The sequence below is a fragment of the Denticeps clupeoides genome, chromosome 3 (assembly GCF_900700375.1).
Source record: "Denticeps clupeoides chromosome 3, fDenClu1.1, whole genome shotgun sequence".
NCBI classification, from domain to species: domain Eukaryota; kingdom Metazoa; phylum Chordata; class Actinopteri; order Clupeiformes; family Denticipitidae; genus Denticeps; species Denticeps clupeoides.
In genome coordinates this window covers 25,586,786-25,609,857 of record NC_041709.1, presented here as the reverse complement: position 1 = coordinate 25,609,857, position 23,072 = coordinate 25,586,786, and the positions used below count along the sequence as shown (strand labels likewise).

At 42.1% G+C, this 23,072-nt stretch overlaps 1 protein-coding gene across 8 annotated transcripts in view; it reads left to right on the top strand.

The window, feature by feature from the left end:
- Positions 1 to 21,580: 21,580 nt before the first annotated feature.
- The window catches only part of tnrc6c2 (trinucleotide repeat containing adaptor 6C2), a 41,576-nt gene continuing 40,084 nt past the window's right edge, over positions 21,581 to 23,072 (top strand). For all 8 annotated transcript variants that reach the window (XM_028972649.1, XM_028972644.1, XM_028972648.1 and 5 more), the window contains exon 1: positions 21,581 to 22,180. The gene's annotated coding sequence lies outside the window, so the exon portion shown is untranslated. The remainder of the gene's footprint in view (positions 22,181 to 23,072) is intronic.

Sequence of the window (23,072 nt, the reverse complement as noted above, 5' to 3'; positions counted from 1 at the left end):
ACAGTTCTATTGCATCTCAAGAAGACTCTCCGTTCCAGTACCAGACAAGACCAATTTTTCTCTTACTGGCCCAATGTATTGGATGCAGTTTATAACCAGTCGGAAGTTACCAGGTAATATATAACTTCCATTCCACGAAAACCCAAAAAAGTCTACACCATGCCATGGGAAATTCTCAACATCCTGAAACCTAAAGTCTGACAATGCATGGAAAAGTTTGTGAAGGACCTGAGTAATGTGCAGCTGGTAGGGGTCCATGTTGAGGAGCGGTTGAAATTAGGTGGTTGAAATTATAATCGATGCATCACAATGCAGACGTGGATGATCCTGCATTAATGCAGCGTAGAACACAATCAATTATATCATGATGACGTTGCTTAGTGATTTTCTGCCAGTGGCATAAAAATTCTCATTAAGAAAACTGATTTTATCAGTCTCTGAGTGTCCAGAGATCTACAACACGACATGATCGTCTTACTGGCAGTTTTGAAAACCATGACTATTTTTTGAGAGACACCCGCTGTTCTTTAAGAAGTGCAAACCTCGCAGCATTAGATTTGATCCAATGAGTAGAAAAATGGTTGCTGTTCACAGACATCTGAACCAGGCATTTTTTTGGCATTCGTGGTGTCAGGTGATCGCGGACTGAACGGCCAGTGTATTTTGCTCATTGTAGCAAATCAAAGTGTCCACACAGGTGAACAAGGCTTTAACTCTTACATTTGAAAACATTGTGTGAAGTAATGTAGAAAATGTATGGGATGCATTGCGATGCATCAATAATCAAGGCATTTATAATCGTAATCGAATCGAGAGACCAGTGAAATGTTCATACCTCTAGGAGCCGTGCACCGTAAAAAATGGAAACATCACACACAAGCTTTCACAAACAGCTGTGTACACATCACTTCACGGGCACACCGCGCAATCACTGCAGTAATAATAACAATAAAAAAGTGCCTAGCACGCCAGTCCGGTGTCGCTAATGCGCTTACCCCCAGCAGGGTAGCGAGTTGATGGAGCCCCTGTTCATTTTAGTCGAGTCTGCACAGGCACTCCTGTAGGCACCATCAATACGTTCTGCTAATTGGATTAGGCCAACAGTAATGCACTACGGGGCTTTGCACGAGCCACGTAATAAATTGTGCATAAGAATTAGCCATATCAGCTGTGATGGGAGATTAAAAGAGATTATGCAAGGAATTAAGCACGTGCAACACTAGCCTGGATGAAGTGGGGCAGCTCACCTTTCTCCATCTTGACAGAGAACATAGGAGATAGAGGTAATTTTACAAATGACATTAATAATCAAATTATCACTGTTAATAATGTGATGTGATAACGAGCCTCATAATTGTGACAGTGCTATTCATCATGATAACATAAAGCATGCCGATGCTTTGCCTCAGCACTTAACATGTTATTTTATATTTATATTTTAGATTTATATATAAAGTTATTTACATTTGTCCATGCTGTTGCTAAATATGTCTCATTAATAACATTTATTTTTATTAATTTCACATTTAATACTTTTCTGTAGACTGTGAATTTCAGTGAATTTTCACCCTCAGTGTTTTTCATTTCTGCTTAAAATCAACATTCCTGCAGTTTAACTGATCACTGTCACCACCTTTTATAGCCTTTTTGTGATATCATGGGCCTTGTCCCTGAAATTTCTTTCTTTTGCTCTCCTTGACCTTTTTCGCAGTCCTTTTAGATGCTTTGTCCTTTCATTCATTTCACCGGTAGCTCGCCTCGCTCTGTGATTTATTTACTACGCCTGCGCCCCCCGCCACATTCCCATTCCCATGAGGCTTCACACAGCTCCACCCAGGAACGAAGCCCCTCGCCTTGCCGCTGTTATTACACCTTCCTGCACGACCAAATTCTCTCACAAGAAAGTGGTGCCACATGGAACAAGAGGAGTAACAGTGCCTTATCAAAATTATAGCTCCAACAGACAAGCCAAGTGTACGTGTAACCTTATTGATAGTGCAAACCAATTTTTCTAAAATTTAAATCGTTTTTGAATTTATAGATTTTAGGCCAAACTGAGTTATTCAAATGATAATTTATCTGCATAAAAGTATGAGTATGTATTAATATTACTGTTAGTATTTATTTAATTCACAGAGTGCATCCTGAATAAGTGTTCTTATTCAGTTTTGTCCTATATGACTTCAATGTTGTTTCAATGTTTTCTTCAGAGATTCTCAGTGATTGTTTCTGATATAAGGAATCCATTACAAGAATATGAATTGTATAAAAACTGAAATACAGATTCAAAGAAGGAAATGGTTTATGTATTTAGGAAGATGGGGTGGTAGTAGCCTAGTGGGTAACACACTCGCCTATGAACCAGAAGACCCAGGTTCAAATCCCGCTTACTACCATTGTGTCCCTGAGCAAGACACTTAACCCTAAGTTGCTCCAGGGGGACTGTCCCCTGTAACTACTGATTGTAAGTTGCTCTGGATAAGGGCGTCTGATAAATGCCATAAATGTAAATGTCTGCAGGTGGCTAAAACATACTTTTTCATTAAAATCATGAATCCTTTATCATTGTTTGTTTTGTTTGTCACAAAATTAAAACTAATTTCATTTTTAAATGTATTCAAACTGAAGGGTGTGCAACATATATGTTAAAATTTTCTTCACGATTGGTATAAATTTAATCATTTATATCATTAATGAACGTCGCAAATGTTTTTTTGTTGTTCAAATGATGGCATGTTCAAATTAACTGTAGGGGGCAGCAGTCCTTGCATCTGCAGCTTAGTGGCGCCTCCTCGCCTCGGATTAATCTGTTTATCTGAGCCTGTGATGAGCTAGATCACTGTCATAACTGGAGCTGTTTCCCTTTGAATGTACCACTTTGACCATGCGGCTTTTAGACACGCTCCCAGAATTGCCCCGAATGCCCTCGCACCAGCGGGCTTTTTTGTCTGCTACATGAATACACCACTTTGTTTTGTAGGTCGGACCGACTGGTGTGAAGATATTTTATCTAAATGAAATAAACAACTCCGGTGTAAATCTAGGGAGGACTGAACCATGATGATTTGTTGCTCCAGGCGGCCATTGCCTCCGTCTGAACATGGATCTGTTGACTGCTGGAAGACAGTCATTTTATTCATACAAGTGAAACTCTTCCTAGTGAAGAGAGTTTGTTTGACTAGCGCACAAGGGTCAACAAACCTCTGAATATGGTTGGCTTAATGGACATTTACGGCTTCTCCTACACTCTGTCCGTCCCCTACATTGTACCCTCCTGACTTGCCTCCGCTTTTATAATCGAGTCTCTCCATGTGGAAAGAGATCAATGGTTGGATCACACCAGAATGGCTGTGGCTAGTCCCTTTGCTCTCCAGCCAGACTTTATCTTCTGTGCTAAATCAAATTGCCATCAGAGGTGGAGGTGGTGGAGGAGCCTGGCGAAAGGTGAGGAGGGGGGAGGCGGGCGGAGGCCAAGTAATTCAATGAGCTTCCACGTGCGCTCCTCTGAGGAAATGGTAATGTAATGGAGGCAGACAGCCGTTCCTTGTCAGCAGCCGTGGACGGAATGCAGGCTATCGTCTCTGCTGTGGCTTCGCCTCATTCCGCACCCTCGACTCGCCTCGCCTCGCCTCCACCCACCCCTCCCCATTCACCTGCCCGCTGCAAAAGCTCCGCACCCTATCTACATATCTACTGTAATTGACATTTTCCATTTGGCAGGTTCTATATCTCTTGCCTACCGTCGCCAAGGAAACGATCACAGGTCCTCTTTTCCATTGCTGGGCTCGCTGTCCACGGCCTCGTCTCTGCGCCAATATCCGCTAACCTGGCACAAACTTGCAGCCTGCAATTTAGGGCAAATTTAATCAAGCAAATAATAATAATTGCTAGATCTAATACGGCCAGATGAATTAATGAGAACTTAAGAGCCTTTGATATCGCTCTGGGGCAGAGTTTTTTTTTTTAATGTGTGAGGTTGTCCATCTGTACCTTAAACTCAATATTCAAATCCAATATTCACTGAATATGTTAATACGTGGCTTTTTCTTTTGTATATTTATACCATTTTTTTTCTCGTTTCCCACCCAAGTTCAAGGTTATCTAGACCTTTATTTCAGCTGGAGGGCAAAGGAAACTCTGAGGGTAGAGCAAGAAAAAAATCAATAACATTGTGGGGCTAATCTTGGTTCTTAATTAGCCTAATGCCATTAAAAGGCTGTTAAATCCATAGTACTGTGCTCTGCTTCCCAACAGTCTGCAAAATCCTTTAGAAACACAGATCCAGATGAAGATAAATGTCCCAGGGATGTCAAGAGATCAGTGAAAGACAGCATTCACGTGCCTGCTGGACACTGCTGATGCCTCAGTGCATGTCTGAAATGCATCGATCTTGGTAGCATCACAGTCTACTTTTTAGACTACATTTTAGCCAGCAAATACACATTAGTTCCACTATAAATGCAGAGCATTAAAAGGTTCTAGAGTGGCCTAGCCAGTAGAGAATCTGTGCCCAGCTACAGCCCCAAAACATCACAGCTCTTGAGAATATCTGAATGGAAGGATGGACCAAAATACCGGCTACGGTGTATATAAATCTGGTGAAGACCTTCAGGAAACGTTTGGCCTCTGTCATTGCCAACCAAGGTTACATTACAAAGGTCTCAAGGTCATTGACATTGACTGCGTCCAGGCGCATAAGGTCTTAAGAGTCCTAGGGCGAGTGTTAATGTTTAAACATAATGTTTGAAACATAAAAGGTTTTAGTCCATTTGGTGATCTACTGTAGAGCTACTGCATGTGCAAAGTTTGGGACTTATTCCATAACAATAGGTCAAAGCTGTATCATGAATTTAAATAAATAGATAAAACAAGAAAGAAACACTTTAACCTGTTTGTCCATGTGACGTATTGACAGGCACGGGTTCAGGTTTTCCTGAATGAAGAGGTAGCATGTGAGAGAAGCCAGTCATCAGGCTCCTTCCAATTGGCACTTTATTATTATTCATTATATATTCATTAGTTTGTCTTCCCTTCTTTCTTGCTTTATCTATTTATGTAAATCCTGAGGACACTTTTGAACTGACACTAGCTAAGCGTGTACCACAACATTTACCACCATTTTAGTGTTGTTTACCCTTAATTGGGGTAATGCCAATGAATTTCATTTAAGAGGTTTGTTATATGTACTGTTTTGCATCAGTGTTTTAAATTCTAGATTTTCAGTAATACAATTTATTTATAATCACAGCATGTGTTTTAAGGTATCTGTTTTGGGCATGTATACTTGTGGGCTAATGCACCAAACCTGAATAGTTCTAAATGTTCAACATTTCTGAGGTTCAGTGCAGGGTAGGCAAGCCGTCCATTCTATAAACAACTGTACATCATATAATATGCACAAATATGCATACCCTGAATATTAATGTTGATTTACTTTCATTTCAATAATGATGAGTGCAGAGTTGAGGTGCTTTGCTATCCATGCGCAATAACTGCTAACCTTTCTTCCTGGTGGCGGGAGAGCCATAATGTATTATCAAAATGCTGTTCTCTATACAGACATCAATTAGGTTCTGTGAAAGTGGCAGTTCTAAGATTAACATTTCAATGAAACTGCAATATGTACTGAAGATACATTATTCCCTTATTAAATCAGCTAGAGAAAACACAATTTGATGTTTTTCCTTTTAACAAAAATATACTATGACTAAACATGGAATGTGAAGTTTCCTCAGGGCAAAAAAACTGAAGACGTTCTTATCACATGGTGTTTTTTACAGGGAATCACAGGTCCAGCTTGTGAGACATAAAACAGGTATAAATGTGTTGATTCCAAACACTTCAGTCAGGTTTCTATTCATGAAGTTCAACATCAGTTGTAAGAGTGAGACCCTGACAGGTGAAAGATGGATGCACGGATAGCTAAACTGGTGCTTGAGGGGTTGCACTAAGCAGAAGATCACACACACACACACACACACACACACACACACATACTGTACACATCTTTGCTGATGCAGGAGGACAGTATACATCAGTGATTTGAGCACTCATATTATGATTGTGATTGCTGCACTATAATACAGGTCATGATGCAAATGGTAGGCATTAATTTACCATTACCCATTTAATAATCTCTGGGTATTTCAGTTTCATCCGATTCTTCCCTATTTTAGCATATGTTTTGCTTTCAGAATCAGAATTGTGTTTATTGGGCAGTTATAATGGTACATCTAGTTCCTGCCATTGGTGTCTCTCAACAACACAGTACAATACAATACAATATACAGTAGACAGCCAAATATACAATTTTGGTTGAGCTGAGGATATTGCTGCTAAAATGAGGATATTGCCTTAGTTGAGTTAGGAATAGGGATGCACATATACCTCCAATTGTTCCACCACGACCCCCACTTTGCTGCATAGTTCACTTTAATTAGCTGTAGATTGAATTAAAGACAGTATGTTCATGTTAATTGATTTTTCTAAAGAGACTGTAATTACAGGTTTTAAATAAAGAGATCTCCACAGTGTCGCTAGGAGCTGTGTGTGAGTAAGTGTGTATCTTCGTGTGTGCATTTAATACTTGTGGTGACAGATTACCCACAATGTTAACAATTATAGACAACACCTAGCTCTTAAGGACATAATTGTTATGTGAATGTGATCATATTTATTTTATTCAGATTAAGGCTTTAGGTAAGGGTTTTTAATGAGAAATATAATTATTTTGAAATAGCGCACAATGCAGCACCGGCTGGCAAAGCGATGTTGAAATTAAATACAAGTGAGGAACACTTACTTACTAAAAGGGTTCATTCTAACTCGCTCCTGACCAAAATGGACATAATACATTAACGTCTTCCAGTGCGGGGAACATTATAAATTGAGATTATGCTTATAGCTTACCTTGGCTAATGTTAAAACTCTATTGAACTAAAGATACAGCAAGCTATATATTAAAATAATGTGATATGTCAAGGAGATATTAAACTGAGGTGTACATTTTCATTTATTTATCTAACAGGCTAATGTGAAATTGTTAATGAGCTAAATGAGCTAAACTATAATAAGGCTATTTTCTGTTACAAGGTGAGGTATACAAATAAAATCTAACTTAGATCATGCTAAATTGCTACTAATTTAACTATACATTATATGCAATGGTGGGTGGAGTAGCCAAAAATCACATATGATTAGCGTCACTGATACTACTACTGATACAAGTAGTCAAAAATTATTCAAGAAAGAGTACAAAAGTATATGCTGCTTGCTGACGGGGGAGGGAAGCACAGAAGCAGGACATGATGGGAAAGGGGTTTTATTAATAAACAATAAATAAATACAAATAAACAATGGCGCAGTGGCCAAGAATGGGAAATAAAGGGGAATCAACTAAAACAAACCCGCAGGCATGTGGCGATTGCCAGAACTGAAAATACACAAATACACAACAGTGCACTAACGTCCACAAAAAATGTCGTCCCTTCTGAAGGGGCGGAAATGTTCGGCTTTTATGCGCCGTCAGGATTGGCCACCGGTGATGAGCCCAGCAGCAGTTAATCCTGACAGAGCCCCCCCTCCAAGGGCTATGTCCTCGGAGCCCAAGCAGTGCCATCAGTGGAGGCGGCGGGGCGGACTGCGCAACCACAGGGCTCCTGCCCTGCTTGGAGGACCCGGTCCCTTGGGCTGGCTCCCCGGCGAGGTCAGGCGTGGCGGCCCCGGTCCCTCGGGCTGGCTCCATGGCGAGGTCAGGCGTGGCGGCCCGGACCCTCGGCCTGGCTCCCCGGCGTTGTCCCGTGTGCCGGGCCCGGACCCTCGGCCTTGCTCCCCGGCGTGGTCCTGCGCGGCAGCCCTGGACCCTCGGCCTGACTCCTCGGCGTGGTCCAGCGCGGCGGCCCCGGACCCTCGGCCTGGCTCCCCGGCATGGTCTTGCGTGGCAGCCCCGGACACTCGGCCTGGCTCCCCGGCGTGGTCTTGCGTGGCGTGCCCGGACCCTCGGCCTGGCTCCCCGGCGTGGTCCCGCGTGGTGGCCCCGGACCCTCTGTCTTGCTCCCTGGCGTGGTCCCACGCAACGGCCCCGGACCCTTGGCCTGGCTCCCCGCCGTGGTCCCGCGTGGAGGCCCAGGACCCTCGGTCTTGCTCCCTGGCGTGGTCCCACGCGACGGCCCCGGACCCTTGGCCTGGCTCCCCGCCGTGGTCTTGCGTGGCAGCCCCGGACACTCTGCCTGGCTCCCCGGCATGGTCCCGTATGGCGGCTCCTGACCCTCGGACCTGCACACAACAACCTGGAAGGTGGAAGATGTCAACAAATTGGGAAAATATTTCCTTTTCCTTGCAATTATTTACACTAATGATTTTACATTCAATATTTCCGAATTGTTGTAGATAAGCTAAATAACAGCTAACCAGATGTTTCTGTTGATCCTCAACTCACCTTTTCAGTCATAGACTGCATATTTTTGTAACTAACAAGCCTACAAACACGCATCGCCATTCACTGTGCAACGCGTGGTTCGTTGTGTGAAACACGTTTGTTCTGTGAGTTATGTACAAACATAACGTACCTCTTGTATAGTTTGCTAGGCTTTGCATACTGTAAAAATTCACAGATAATCAGAGGTGGGTCTGACTCTGCTGCTTCCTTAACCGCTAGGCCACTGTGAAAGTGAAGTGATTTTCATATGTGATACACAGCAGCACAGTGTGTGGGGACGGTGCTTTGCTCAGTGGCACCTCAGTAGCACCGTAGCAGATCGGGATTCGAACCGGCAACCTTCTGATTATGGGGTCGCTTCCTGCCACTGCCCCCTGTCACACATGTTTCGTCTACTGAATCCCCGACCTGATCTTGATTTTATGAGCAGCAACATCCGTGGTGTTGCAGCGATCAGCTGATCACCGCTCGTACAATAAAATGTTATGTTAAATATATATGTTAAGTACAAATAAGCAATAAGTATAATAAGTTTAACCATGTGACCATGTGGTATTTTTACTATCTGGCAAAACAGCAGCAGAGAGCCAACAAGCGAAAATGCCAGGAGTCCTCTGGCATTTAAAGTTACACCCTTGCACCCAATAGCCAAACAGAACATCTGAAGGAAATTTTCATTTTTACAGGTGGCGGCCACTAGTGACAGGTTTCAGTCAGGGCCAGGACATGGCATTTATCTTATATATGTGGTTACAAAAGAGCGTGTATCCATGTACATATACTAGCACAAGTTAATTCATTCATGCTGTAGGCCATTGGAAGGCATGCTCTGAGGCACCCAATATTAAGAAGGGAGACACCACTTAAAGTCTGGGAATAAAAGGGCGTTAAAGTACACGCAGCAGTGGTGGCACCATAATCAGACATAATTACAGCTTTTATTAGGCACATAATTATTTTGTTAGTACAACTCAGCTTGTTTCAGATGTGTGTTATTTAGTTGGAAGCCGACCTTCACGTCCCTGTGTTTTTAGCCCTTTGTGCCATTTATTTTTTTCATGCAATTATATTATGTGTTTATGAAATATCCTCACCGGAATGAATGTTGCACAGATTTTAATTATAGGTTATTCAAACACACACATTTCATCTTCATCTGTAAATACAATGCTTTTCAAACCTAAATATATTTTTATTTGATTAAATCTGTACTTTTCAAAATAAGAATACATCCTATGGACCAGGAAAATGTTGGAGATTTCAGGGTTCCTCTCTTTGACAACAGTTCCCCACTAAGACATGAATAGGCTACACACTCATTTTCACACTCGTATTCAGAAAGCCATTTCCTTGTGTGCTACCCAATCAGACCCACTCAAGTATTTTAAGGGCTGCTTCTTAACTGTCATTCTGGAGGATTTTAGTGGATCCCTGCTCGGAAATTGTTTTTTGATACAAGGCATTGTCCGTGTGGAAAATGTTCAATCAGGCCAAAGGCCAGGGGAGGAATAGGATGAGAAGGTGGCTAAAATACATCATTCGGTTGGAGACTCTGCGGGTTTTCCAGGATCATTCGAGTGTGGCGGATGAATCTTTCCGCATTCCTCTGTCCTCCAGAAGACACACTTGAAGAAGTGTTTTTCTCTCTCTTTTTTCACCATCCTGCATCCAGTCACACTTTAGCTTTCTGGAAGCAGCATCTCTTGGTTGAGCACCCAGCATCTCTAAATAAAGCTGCAGATTTTCAAGTATTAGCCAGATTTGAAATATGCCCCACATATGCTGTGAACATCTGTTATTCCGGCTAATTGTGTATACGTACAAAAGTTGGCAAAAAACTCATATACTACTGCTGTTCTCACAGTATACTCACTTTTCTTTTTCTTAAATTAAGTATAATTAATAGGTTTTGCAATTGCTGAAGAAATATCAGTATAGAACTATCATGGCATTTGGGCCACAATATCTTTTTATATAACAATGTCATACATATTAAATATTAGCATATATTATTATAATGCATTACTTGTCGTAAGAAACTCAAGGCTATCTGCTTCACATTTGTTGAATGTTTTTTCCTTTGGCTGCCACCGTTTACCACAATGAATCAACCAGTCTGGTTGTCCGCAAAATTGACATGGAAAAAGATTTAAACCCGATGCTCTTCCTGACTCAAGCCTTCCCATTTAGCTGGGACTGCGGCCAAGAAATACACTGGCATGTGCATGTCTATCTGGTTTATTTGGAAACCGAAATATAACTGCTAAAAGTTCTTGGAATGCAAAAAAAAGATGACCTGTCCTGTAAAGCCATCTTGACAACTCTTCTATACCTCTAAACATTTGAAAATTAGCTGTCAGTTTCTAAAAACTAATTAATTGCTCACAAAGAATGGATCATTATAATTAATGATCATTAAATTATTAAGACTAAAGGTAGCTATTTTTAAAACTGTTACAGTGTGAATAAGGATTGGGCCGTAATGGTATGCTTGGATGTTATGGGCATGGAGACAGTTGATATTCATTTAGAATGGAAAGATGTCATGTGCCACTGAACTTGAAAGTGGGCCCTTTGCGTTTCTTGTAAAAAATAATAATAATAATAAAATACATTTTAAATGTTTGTGAATATAAACGCTTTGGCCTATAAATTGGGTTTATTGTGGGTCATAAGAACGGCAGTTAGTTGCTGCTCCTGTGCTCCCTTAAACAACGTTCATTAATTTTAACATAGGAAATATTTAAATAAACATAGTAAATAAACATGTTAATTTTGACAGCCCTAATAGCAAAACATTATTTCAACATACCAGGCAGAAAAACATAATAATACTCCACTACAACAATTTTATTTCTCACATCTAATAATAGTGAGCCACGTAGACCCTGTATTTATTGAGCATGTTTAATTACACTTGGATTACCGATCGGCCGAATTTCATGTGTCCTGTCCCTCTGTCAACGCACAGATTAAGTCTGCTTTAACACTGTGTCATTTCCAATCTGGTGAGTGACCTATGATTGATTGCACATTATTACGTTAACTGAGATTGTTCTCCTGATTTGAATGTGTTGATGATGTCTGATTCAACATTAATAGGCCACTTCTGCTGCATCCGTAATGTCTCGTTGGCGACATTTTGACGTAATGGATTTCCATTTGCTAAAAATTCCGCTAATTTAGAAAACGTGCGAGGGAAAGGCGACGCTGGTGGTGGTATGCATCAACCCCTTTGGGAGAGGAAAGGGTTCTTACAGTTCGCTCGAGTGTGAAATCCCATTTGGCTCGTAATCCCATCCCATTGGCACTATCAGAGTGTCAATGGCACAGTCCATCTGGTCCTGCTGGGTACCTGAATTGGCCCCTGCCCTTTAACTCCAGTCTCGGTCAGTAGGTGACTGTCTCCTGCTATGTTGGACATGAGTAAGTCCATCCCTGCCAAAATGTTTTTGCTGCATGGTGGGTCAAGAGCCTGGCAGCACTCTCAAATAAACTGCGGCTTTTTTGTATAGCTGAGCCTTTTCAAATCACACGACCTTCAAACGCCCGGTTGGAGCATCGCCCTGAGTTAACATGATTGACAGCTCTATATCTTCTCCTCTAATGACAACACATCCACATCGGTCCGCCAGCCCCAAGCAGCACCCCCACCCTGAGCTCCAGCCCACCCAGTCCGGACTAGGTCTTCCCCAGCCTCGCCAGCCCAACCCCCTCCCCTGCCTGCCTGGGCTCTGCTGAGCTTATCTCGGCTAACAAAGGCAGCCCCGCACCCAGGGTGTAAACACTGCGCCGATACAAACAGACGACTTGCCGCCTTTGAACGAAACACAGAATATAAAGAATATTAATAGTATAAAAAAAATACCAGTAATAATTAATAGCCCATAAAGCAGTGTGACGGTGACACTGGGAGGAGTCACACTGCCCGTGGAAGTCTGTGCTGTTGACACAAGCACAGGTGGGAATATGTCAACACATTGTATACATCTGCATTGCATAATTGCCGTTCCATTATGCAATAATTGCCGTTAATTAGATGCCGCTTCAAACAGGGAATAATTACTCCTAGCAGCCATGAACAAATGATTGCAAAATAGCGACTTTTATTGTCGCCAATTAAACAACGGCTTGCTTGTGTAGACTGGGCCCGTGCGTTTTGTCCCCCAGCGTGGCTCCCTCACCTCCTCTCAGACTAGTTCATTATGCGGGCTGGGTTGTTAGCCGGAGATGGATGCGGTGTCGTTGCCATACGACGGCCGAGAGGTGGGGGGAGGAGACGGCGGAGAGGAAAGTAGGGGGAGGTGTGGGTGTAGCTCAAAGAGGCGGGAGCACGGGCGTGAAATTGGCACTGCCCCCTCCGTTTGCCCCCACAGCTTGCCGTGGTGCTTGTAGGTCTGCACCTCCGCTGGTTTTATTCACTGTGCCGGCTCGTGATGCATGGCCCTTCCCTTCCTCGCCACAGTGCCCACCTACGTGCTCCTGCAATAAGTCAGTAGGTCCCATTTACATGGAATATAATGCAAGTTCAAATATTAGCCAGATTTGGAAGGGGACAAAGCAAGACCAACATCTGCAGCTTTCCAGGAAAATTCCTTAACATTCAGTTGAGCAGATAGTTCTGTTTTGAACGGCATTGTCATACATATTGTTCAATATGTTCAACTGAGTACAAAATTGTATTTAAAGAGTTAAACGTATATACTTTTTGTTTAATGTTCGTGATTATGGCTGATAGCGAATAAAGATTCTATATCTCAACATGATTCTTGTATTGTTGATACATTTAAAGATACAGAAATGTCGAAATGAAAAATATTTTTGGAAATCATTAGGATTCATCTAAACTTGCCCTGTTCACCATCGCCCACCGTCTGATTAGCAGCTTCTCCTTATCCCTCACCAGCCCTGTACAGCTTATAACTTTCCATGTTCCACCACACCCGATTCAACTCAAAAACCGGGGGGGCAATAATGCGAAGTGAATTAGGTGTGTTACATAAGGTTAGACCCCAAAATGTGCCAGATGACTGTGGTTGTGGGGTTGTGCTTTAATAAACTCTTTATTCTGCGGGTAGGTGCCTTGCAACAAATAGAATTTAATTAAATTTAGTACATTGGTGGTTCAAAATATATGGCTAAAATAATCAGTACATTGATGTTTTACAACAGTCCTATTGATACCACCCGAGAAATGACCATAAATTTCCATATCTCTTTATTCTCCCACCGATCTCACTTTCTTCCTAGAATGCCCCTCTCCCCGTAATCAGTGTCAGCATAAATCAGAAGCCTTAGTGTAATAAACTGAATCTAGGCAGTGAGGAGGTTTTGGTGGCTCCATGTCGTTAATTAACCTGCCCCCCTGGATCTCATTGCCAGAGTGGCTGGGTGGGCAGATTATCACCTGGTTAAGGCAGCAGGCCTCTGCTGTGGCTGAGGGCAGAGGGGCGTCCCACCCCACAGAGGGGCTTTTCGTCACATTTTGAGCTTTTTTTGGGATGAGAGATGTGCCACTTCCTTTCCTGTGGCTGTGGAGAAAAAAAAATCCAGAATGCAAACAGCAAACAGTGTGAAAATGATTTGGCCGTTCAAGGTGATGCAGTCGGTCTGTGGAACATGCTAGAAAAACACCTTTGTCTTCTCCTCTGTTCCACCCTTTCTCCTCGGTCAAAGGAGCTCCAGTAATTGCTGTTCTGAAAGCTGGTCCTGTGGCACACCTTCAATTTCTCTCTCTCTCTCTCTCTCTCCCCTCCCTCCTGGTGTAAGGTGTGTGTGTGCGTGTGTGTGTCTCGGGGGAGCACGCCTCGGGGATTACAGAGAGCGGCATCATGAAAGATTCATGACACTCTGGAGAATGTGTGTGTGTGTGTGTGTGTTTGTGAGGGAGTGTGTGCTGATTAGAAATAGGAGAGAAAGAAAAGAGAGAGAGGAGGGCTGAGAGACACAAACATAAAAAAAGCTGTAATGAGAGAGGGGGTGGGCAGGAGAGGTTTAAATTGATAGCGCAACGTGCGGCAGATTCTTATTACATGGACTGTCCAGAAATGGTGGCCATTTTGGATTTTTTTTTTTTAGAACGCATTTTAAACCTCACTCCATGTTTTCAAGAATCATGAATATGCAGAGGTTCATTTGTTCTGGTAATGTAATTCCAAAAGGTAGACAGAGTTGGTGGTGTCTAGTTGGCACTTTCTCATCACCGTGGAGGTGGTGATTTCAGAAGAAGGTTGACTGATGGAAGTAAAACACAGTTTCTCTCTGTTTATGTTCAGGTATGTCCTTTTTTTGTTTATAAGTGCACTTATTACTACATAATTCTGTTAATGTGTTTACTATATGCTCACACAATGTGTGCTTTAACAGGGCAGTGGTGGTCTAGCAGTCCCGTAATCAGAAGGCTGCCGGTTCAAATTCTGATCCCTCAAGGTGCCACTGACATGCCACTGATGTGCCACTGAGTAAAGCACTGTCCCCACACACTGGTCCCCGGGTGCCTGTCATGGCTGCCCACTGCTCACCAAGGGTGATGGTTAAAGCAGAGGACACATTTTGTTGTGTCACCATGTGCTGTGCTGCATTGTTTCACAATGAAAATCACTTCACATTCAATGCTTGAGGGTGGGCGTGTCTCAACCAATCGTTGTTTCTCACTCACCTCTACACAGCCCTAAATAAACCTGACTGATTGACCAATGCATTTTTAATTGATTGACAACACCGTACATTATACAGCATAGTTGTATATTTTGTTCACAAACCGCACATGGATATGCATTTGTTCACATGAGATTCCACGGATGTGTGAAATTGTGTTTGTGTGCTCGTCGGTGCCGCCCCACCCCTTTCCTCCTGAGAGGGCACTACATTATGGCTGCTTTGATTGCATTTCAGATTAGAGTCCTGGCGCGGTGCTGCGTTGGGAGGGAGTGAATTATGCATCCGTTACCCCCTTCCAGTGTCACCCGGCAGCCGAGGCTCTTCGCTCCCGCTACTCCGGCGACCTTGAGGGTCACGCAGAGGAAAGCAGCATTAATCAAAGTGACACATGGCCAAAGGGAAAAAGGGATGCTATCGCACCAAACAACGGCACCCCCTTCTCTCCGCCGCACTGCTCTTGTGCCACAATCCCTCTATTTCCCCGACACGGAAACCGAATTAACCCATCTCCCACCTCTATTAATGTTTTCCTAAATATCACTTCTCGCCTTTGGACATGCCAGTATCATTTTATCATGTGAGAGGTAGAATTAATCCACCTGCCTTTAACAAATAGACTGCATGTGATCATTGATCTTGGCATCTATGCCGCCCCCCTGCTCTCTTAATACATGGGCTGTGGTCAGCGTGTATTCTGAAGGGTTAACACTCACCTTCTCTGGGACGCTCCGGACCAGATGGACAGTGAGGTATCGAGTACGGACTTCACCCCCCCACTCCAGTGTTTCAAAATGAATTCTAACAGAAAGACTCACCAGCAATAAAGAGAATCGTTTGGAATTGACTGCAGTTGCAAGACCCTCAGAGACCTTGCCCCATCAAGGCAGCTAGGGTGGAGACCGCCCCATGTGCTGTTCGACCAAGACCAAGCTCTGGTGGTGAAAAGGTCCAACTGCGGTCGTTTCAAAGGAAGGCGTAGAGGACTGGACAGGACAAAAATGTCTTTAACCACCTAGACAGAAGGGAGCAGCTAGCCTTTTACCTATCTGAATGAACAAGAATTTAGATCCCAAGCATATCCTGATCAATTTCTACAGCTGAGCTCAACAAATGTGGGATCCAGGAACATGGTGGTGTTCTAGTCCTTCCTTCTAGACTCTCTTTCTTTGCATGGTTTATTTTTTATTTTTTTATCTTCACCGGCATTCTTGAGGTCGACGAAACAGAAACTAAGCTTGTTAGCACTTAATTATTCATTTAGATCCATGAAGGCAATCAATTAAGCTTAAGTGTGCAATAAATCTGATTAGCCAGTCCGCTCCCAAAACACCATAAAATTCACACAGGTCTTACGATCTGTAATTAGTTTGTGGAGAGAACACACACACAACACTGAGCAGCATATTAAATCCACACAGTACTCGCTGAATTCTGCTATTTTTTTAACCACTGCATATTGAGCTGAGACTGGCTACGTTAAGCAAGTGTGCCAGAGTTACGCTTTTAAAAAATGTGCAAGGTCATTTTCCGAGCTGCACAATCATTAGCTGTTTGAAGGCATCTTTAATCACAAGGTGCTTACACACAAATAGGCCCTGAGGCGAACACACACACCATCGTGCAATCATTGTTTTGAGACCCCTCAAGGTCTTAGAACGTCAATATTACTTTTTCCTTTCCATTCACACTCTAATTGCATTCTTTTATGAAAATTACATTTTACTTTTGCAGTGGGTATATTTATACATTTATGTAACCCAGGAAGTTGAGCATTATCTTCATAGGTCAGGAGAAAAGAGCCTTGGAGGCCCTGAACGTAAATATTCTTCAGACGTACTGCAACCCTGAACTTATCTCGACATCACCCAGAGGGGGCGTATTAAAGAACGGAAATATCTGCAGGAGTCAGACCAGACACTGCACACATTCTATCCTGCTGGCCCACTGGTGTAAAGGCCATTTTTAGGTCGGATCAAAGCAAGATATTTTTTTGGTTGAATTAATTAGGCAAATGTCACTAAACCAGAGGAATTCAGGAGCAAGCACAATTTAAATGAAGACTCCAAGATAACTGTTTAAATGGAGCGTTAATATGTTTCAGAAACTTCTGCCACTCAATGACAAAATAGAGAGATTGACACTTACCATAATGGATTACACCCCTTGGCTTTACTGTACTTGGGCAGAAGTTATTGAAACCACCCCTGATTGGTCACAGATAAGCTTAAACCCATTTGTTAAGCAAATTCACTCACAGCACATTTAAGCAACCAAAGTGGTTGATATATTTCTCATTATCTTCTGAATATGACTGAAGTTAAAATGAGAGTTATACACTCTGTTTTCATTCTCTGCCGACTTGTGTGTAGTTAGGTTTGCCACACGTCCCTTAATATATGGAATCGTCATGCATATTAATTCCACAGTACTCACTTAATTCTTCTGCCCTGTTTTAACCACTGCATATTAACCTGAGACTGGCTACGTTGAGCAAATGTGTTTTTAAAAAGTTTTTCGATTTTTTGAGCAGCACCTTTCATTCTCTTGAATGATGTGCCCTTAGGTTTGAAACACATCCTATATAGGCAATTGTCCAGGTTTTGACAATTAAATGCAGCATCACCCTTTCTACATTTTTTCAATGAAAATGAATGTTTGTTGGGGTGCAAGGTGCTAGTGATTGTAAAACATATGCAGGCTCTGATCGAAATGGTATAACAAGAATTTGAGAAATTGGAGTTCAAAGCTTATTGTACATTTTCTGAAGTGAAGTGATTGTCGTTGTGAAACACAACAGCACAGCACACTCTGACACAACAAAATGTGTCCTCTGCTTTTAACTGGCTTTTTAATGGCGCTTCCATGGGGGCAATTCATCCTTATCTTTACAGTCGTCTAATGGAAACACTCGCTTTACTGCATCGTAATGCGAATGCAGTGCTCCACGCAGTCATCCTCTGGCTTTATTGAGGTGACAGTCCTTGACTCTTTTTATACCTGGTGTTGTACAACAGCAGCTGATACGTTACAAAATGCACATCAACCTCTTTAAAAACTGAGGTGTTTGCTCTGACATGACTGAACTGGGAGATGAAGCCTGAATAACCATGTACATAAATGTGATAAGTCTGGGTGGGATTATGTGGGTGGAGATGGGTGATGGTGCCGATGAGCAGACCCCACGCCGTCTTTTGACCCCGGTGTCGGCATAATTACCTCTGTCATTTTGCATATGTCAAGTGATGCCTTTGGAAATGTCAGCTTAACATGGATGTGGCGGTCACTGTCTGCATGCTGATGGTCCACAGGCATATTCTTGAGACTGGAAGAGACCTCCTGATTTATTCATGGCCAATATAAAGCCAAGATCATCTGTCGTGGTGAACCAAAAAGGTTTGCGTCTGGAACACGCAAAGGCATCTTGTTACCAGGTTAATTTTTTTCATCCCAAAAGACAAAACAATAAGCTACTTTTTTCAGCAGTTTAATATTTAGTAAAGGGGGCAGGGGTGTTTGGGTGATACAGTAATACTCAGAAACACTAACAGTAATTCTTTCATTCTTCTGGTTCATGCACCAGATATCGCGAAATGCGGTAATCAATACAAGACAATATAATTTGGAGAATAATTAAAGGACAAAAATGGACAGAAACCATGGTCTAGGGCCAACCAATAACATGTCAGTTTTATTTGCATTTTGTTTGAACAAATTATTCTGCATCCAAATTTAAAGAGCATTGATCATGGGCAGAGTGTAGTCACATATTGTTTGAGATCATATCAGACTGAAACGAAGTAAATTATAAAGAGTGGAGGAACACCACCTCACACAGTAGAGGTTTAAGATTTTTATGAGCTGATTGTGTAAGAAAGATTTGATATGGAAAAAGTCTAAATTCCGAGATCCTTGTAGTGTAGAAACATGAGAGGAAGATTTCACCACTAATCACTAATAGCAACCTGCAAACCAGGGAAGTTGGTTCACAACATGTCTTGCTCTGTGCGTATGTAGCGGTTCTTCTTCTGCGTTGTGTAATTTTTTAATTTCTTTTCTTGAACCGTAATGACGAGCCGACACCCACGAGATTTTCCATGCAAACTGTATTCTGTACAAAAGCAAGGTCAGAATATCGCGTCACAAATCGCGTCTCTCTGCACCTCTCTCTCTCACAGCTCATGCCATGTGTCTAAGAGGACTAACAATTAACAAAGTATTTACAATTTACAATACTGCATACCTGTACAAAAGCGAGGTCACATCAGAACATCGCATCACAAATCGCGTCTCTCTGCACCTCTCTCTACAATATGCAGTAATAACAGAACAAAAAAAATATTCACAAAATAACACACATGCAAAATACTCCGAACATGTACATAAATTAAAATAGAAGTAATAACTTCAATAACAAACCCCACGCACCTCTCACAGCTCATGCCATGTGTCTAAGAGAACTAAACCGGGTCTCCAACCCACTAACCCAAGGGCACGGCCGCATCCAACCACTTTTCGGGGGTGATCAAAGTTTTAGAACCCACATAACTTTTTTATAACAATCATAAATTGAACAAACAAAAATACAGAAACATATTTGACATAACCAGAAACATTAACACATTTTAACATTCTACAATTAAACAAACACCCGGATTATCATAATAATTCCCTTACCCACATCAGAATACAGGTAAACAAAATAAAAGTCTTTAGAAAATAAGAAAATAAAAGACACAAGAAAGAAGAAATACACTTATAAATCTAGTGTAACCATTAAACTCCGGGACACGTAAACCATACTGAAAAGACTGTTTTATATATATATATATATATATATATATATATATATATATATATATATATATACACACACACACACACACACACACACACACACACACACACACACACACACACACACACACACACACACGGTGTTGAAGAAAAGCTAAAATTACATTAGTTAAAGGTAGCAGATTTAAGGCCTGTAGGGACCCAACCTGAAACGAAACATGCATTTATCAATGAACTAATTCTCAGTAAAATGGGGTGGTAGTAGCCTAGTGGGTAACACACTCGCCTATGAACCAGAAGACCCGGGTTCGAATCCCACTTACTACCATTGTGTCCCTGAGCAAGACACTTAACCCTAAGTTGCTCCAAGGAGACTGTCCCTGTAACTACTGATTGTAAGTCACTCTGGATAAGGGCGTCTGATAAATGCTGTAAATGTAAATGTAATTATTTCAGTAATTGTCAATTATGTTTTATTTTGTTTTTGTCTTGGTCTTCTCTTGATCTCAGACATAGCGGTCTTGATGGGAAGAGGAAAAAAGAGAATCATGAGAATAGGTAAAATATTATATATATATATTTTGTGCACATAGTTTTGTATTGCCCATTTGCGCTAAAACCACCTTGATGGACACAAATGGGACAACGTCTGCATTCACCTGGCATCTGGAGAGAAAGCACCAATTCCAAGATCGTTGTCTAGCTCTGTCGTGAAACTATGAGGAAAACTCCTACATCTGACAAAGAATGCTGTGTATGCACACACAGTACAGTCATCTGTCCAGGGGGAGATATTTAGTTTTTTTGCAAGCAGCTACCTCACTACTGTGGAGCCCCGTAAATTAAATACCATTAAATTTAAAAAAAATTATCCTGTGAACAGAAGTTAGTGAAAGTAAAGTGATTGTCATTGTGATGTCATTAACCCATCACCCTTGGTGAACAGTGGGCAGCCATGAAAAGCACCCGGGGAGCAGTGTGTGGGGATGGTGCCTTGCTCAGTTGCACCTTGGCGGTTTGGCATTTAACAATTTTCTGTACCACGCTATATTTAATATTTCTAAAGCTGACCCCTCAGAATTCATCTCGGCTAATATGATTCTAACAACTTCTTTTTTCATTTTCTCTGCACTTTGTGAACATGTATCTATAACAACCAGAACTGTAATTGTTCTTGGATCAAGTCAATAACACATTGTTAACCCTTGACAAGGTCTGATAAAACGGTTATAGGAGAGGATTGCTGTGAATATTATTTTCCATCAAGCCTCGTAACTATGACAAATCTGGGAGAATTAAAATGAGAAACATATGGACAATATAATTGATAAGATAACATCAATTTGAATTGTAATGAGTAATGACACATTACAGCAAAGCCTTTTATCGCTACAGTTGATCTGAGTAACGTGATGTCGATTCCAGCCCTACTCTGTTTTCAGTCCTGGTCCTGGTCTCGTTTTAGACGGTCTTGGCTACAACACTCGTAATTGTTTTAACTCGGTTTTAGTTTTAGCTTAATTAAGTAGCGAGCCGTAAACTACACTCCCGTTGTCCGGACTACCGGAGGGCGGGGCGAAAAGGCGGTTTCGGATGCCGATTGGCCGACGGAGATCACGTGGCCGGTGGCGGGGCCACTGGGCCACTTCCTGTTTCAGCCCCGCTGCCTCACAGGGCAGAACTGTGGTTAGTCTGAACAAAATGGCTGCGTGAGCGCTGCCCAGCGCGATTTCGCCGAATACTTGTATTTTGGACTGGATTTCGGAAGAATCGTTTGTTTCTTTTTTTTTCTTTCTGCATTTCTCCTACTTTTATCGGGATTCCGTTTGACGCGTTGCATTCGTTATTGCCAGCGTGGCTAATTCGGGTCACGACTAGCTGGCGAGCGTAACGAAAACATTTCCTTTGCACTTTAAAACCGGAGAGCTCGGCTGCTCTCCTTTCATTTTTGTGCACCCTGCACTTGCAAACTAAGACTGCAAAGTAATAATAATAACAATAAAAAAAAAATCTTTAAAAATCGTCCTCTCTGCAGCAGTGTTGAATTTTTTTTATTGCCACCCATCGCTTTGATGCTGGTGGTTTCTGGGACACTCCTCTCCCGACGAAGCTGCTTAGCGTCGGGTCGCAGTAAAGCCGCTCGTCTGTATTAAGCCACTGATCTGTCATTTACGGGTACGCACACACACACACGGGGAAAAGGCGCAAGAAATGGCTTTCTGCACCACCACCTTCTGCCATGCAACGCTTCTCTACTGAACGCTGCCCAAGCTCTTCTCGCGAATAAAGGTGAGTGGATTTTTAACAATTTCACGCGGTCTTTGCAGATCGCTGCGCTGTTAGGAAAGTTGCATAAGAGAGACGCTTGTGTGTATAATAGCAGCGCATTGTCGCAGTTTCGTCGCGTTTGCACGAAGCGTTTAGGTTTTTTTTTGTAATTGCAGAATAGCGTCGATCATTTAGCGCCACCCACGGGGGAGGACATCATATTTTTAAAGAATGCACGTGTCCGAGTGGGCTGGCGTCGGAGTAAACAAGCTGCCCACTTACAGCCTCGTCGTGGACAGGAATTATGAATAAGGATCGGAATGTCCGGTGGTTGGCGATAAATGCCGGTTGTTTTGTAATGAAAAGCAAACGGGGATTAAAAAAAAGAAAGATCGTCAAGGTTATTCGTAATGGGTTTTGTTTTGCATTGTTTCGGTAAAAACCGATCGGTCGTGTTTTTCTGTTTGGTCCACGCAACATCGATCCACGCGTGAGAGCAGGACTGGCTGCTCGGTGACAAATCGCAGATCTCGGCTAATTAGAAATAATCAAATATTAACAAGCCAGTCAGTCCGAAGGTCAACTTGGAAATTTGTTATATCGACAGTTCCTAAGAATTCAGCTAGAAATTGTATGATGAAATATAATTATTGTTATGACAATAATAAAAAACGATGTCCTGATAACCTTTGTGTAATGTGAAACATCTACACAGTGTTTGTTTTTTGAACACTTCATATTCAGAAGAAAGCAAAGAGGATTATGGGCTGATGGGTTTCCCCTGGCAACCACATTCAGGCACTTAGTAACCATGCTTTGCATAATGCATGAATCAATTTCTTATTTATTCTAAATAGCAGGTTAAATTTATTTACAGCAGGTTATGTAGATACATAATTTTGAAAAAGCACTA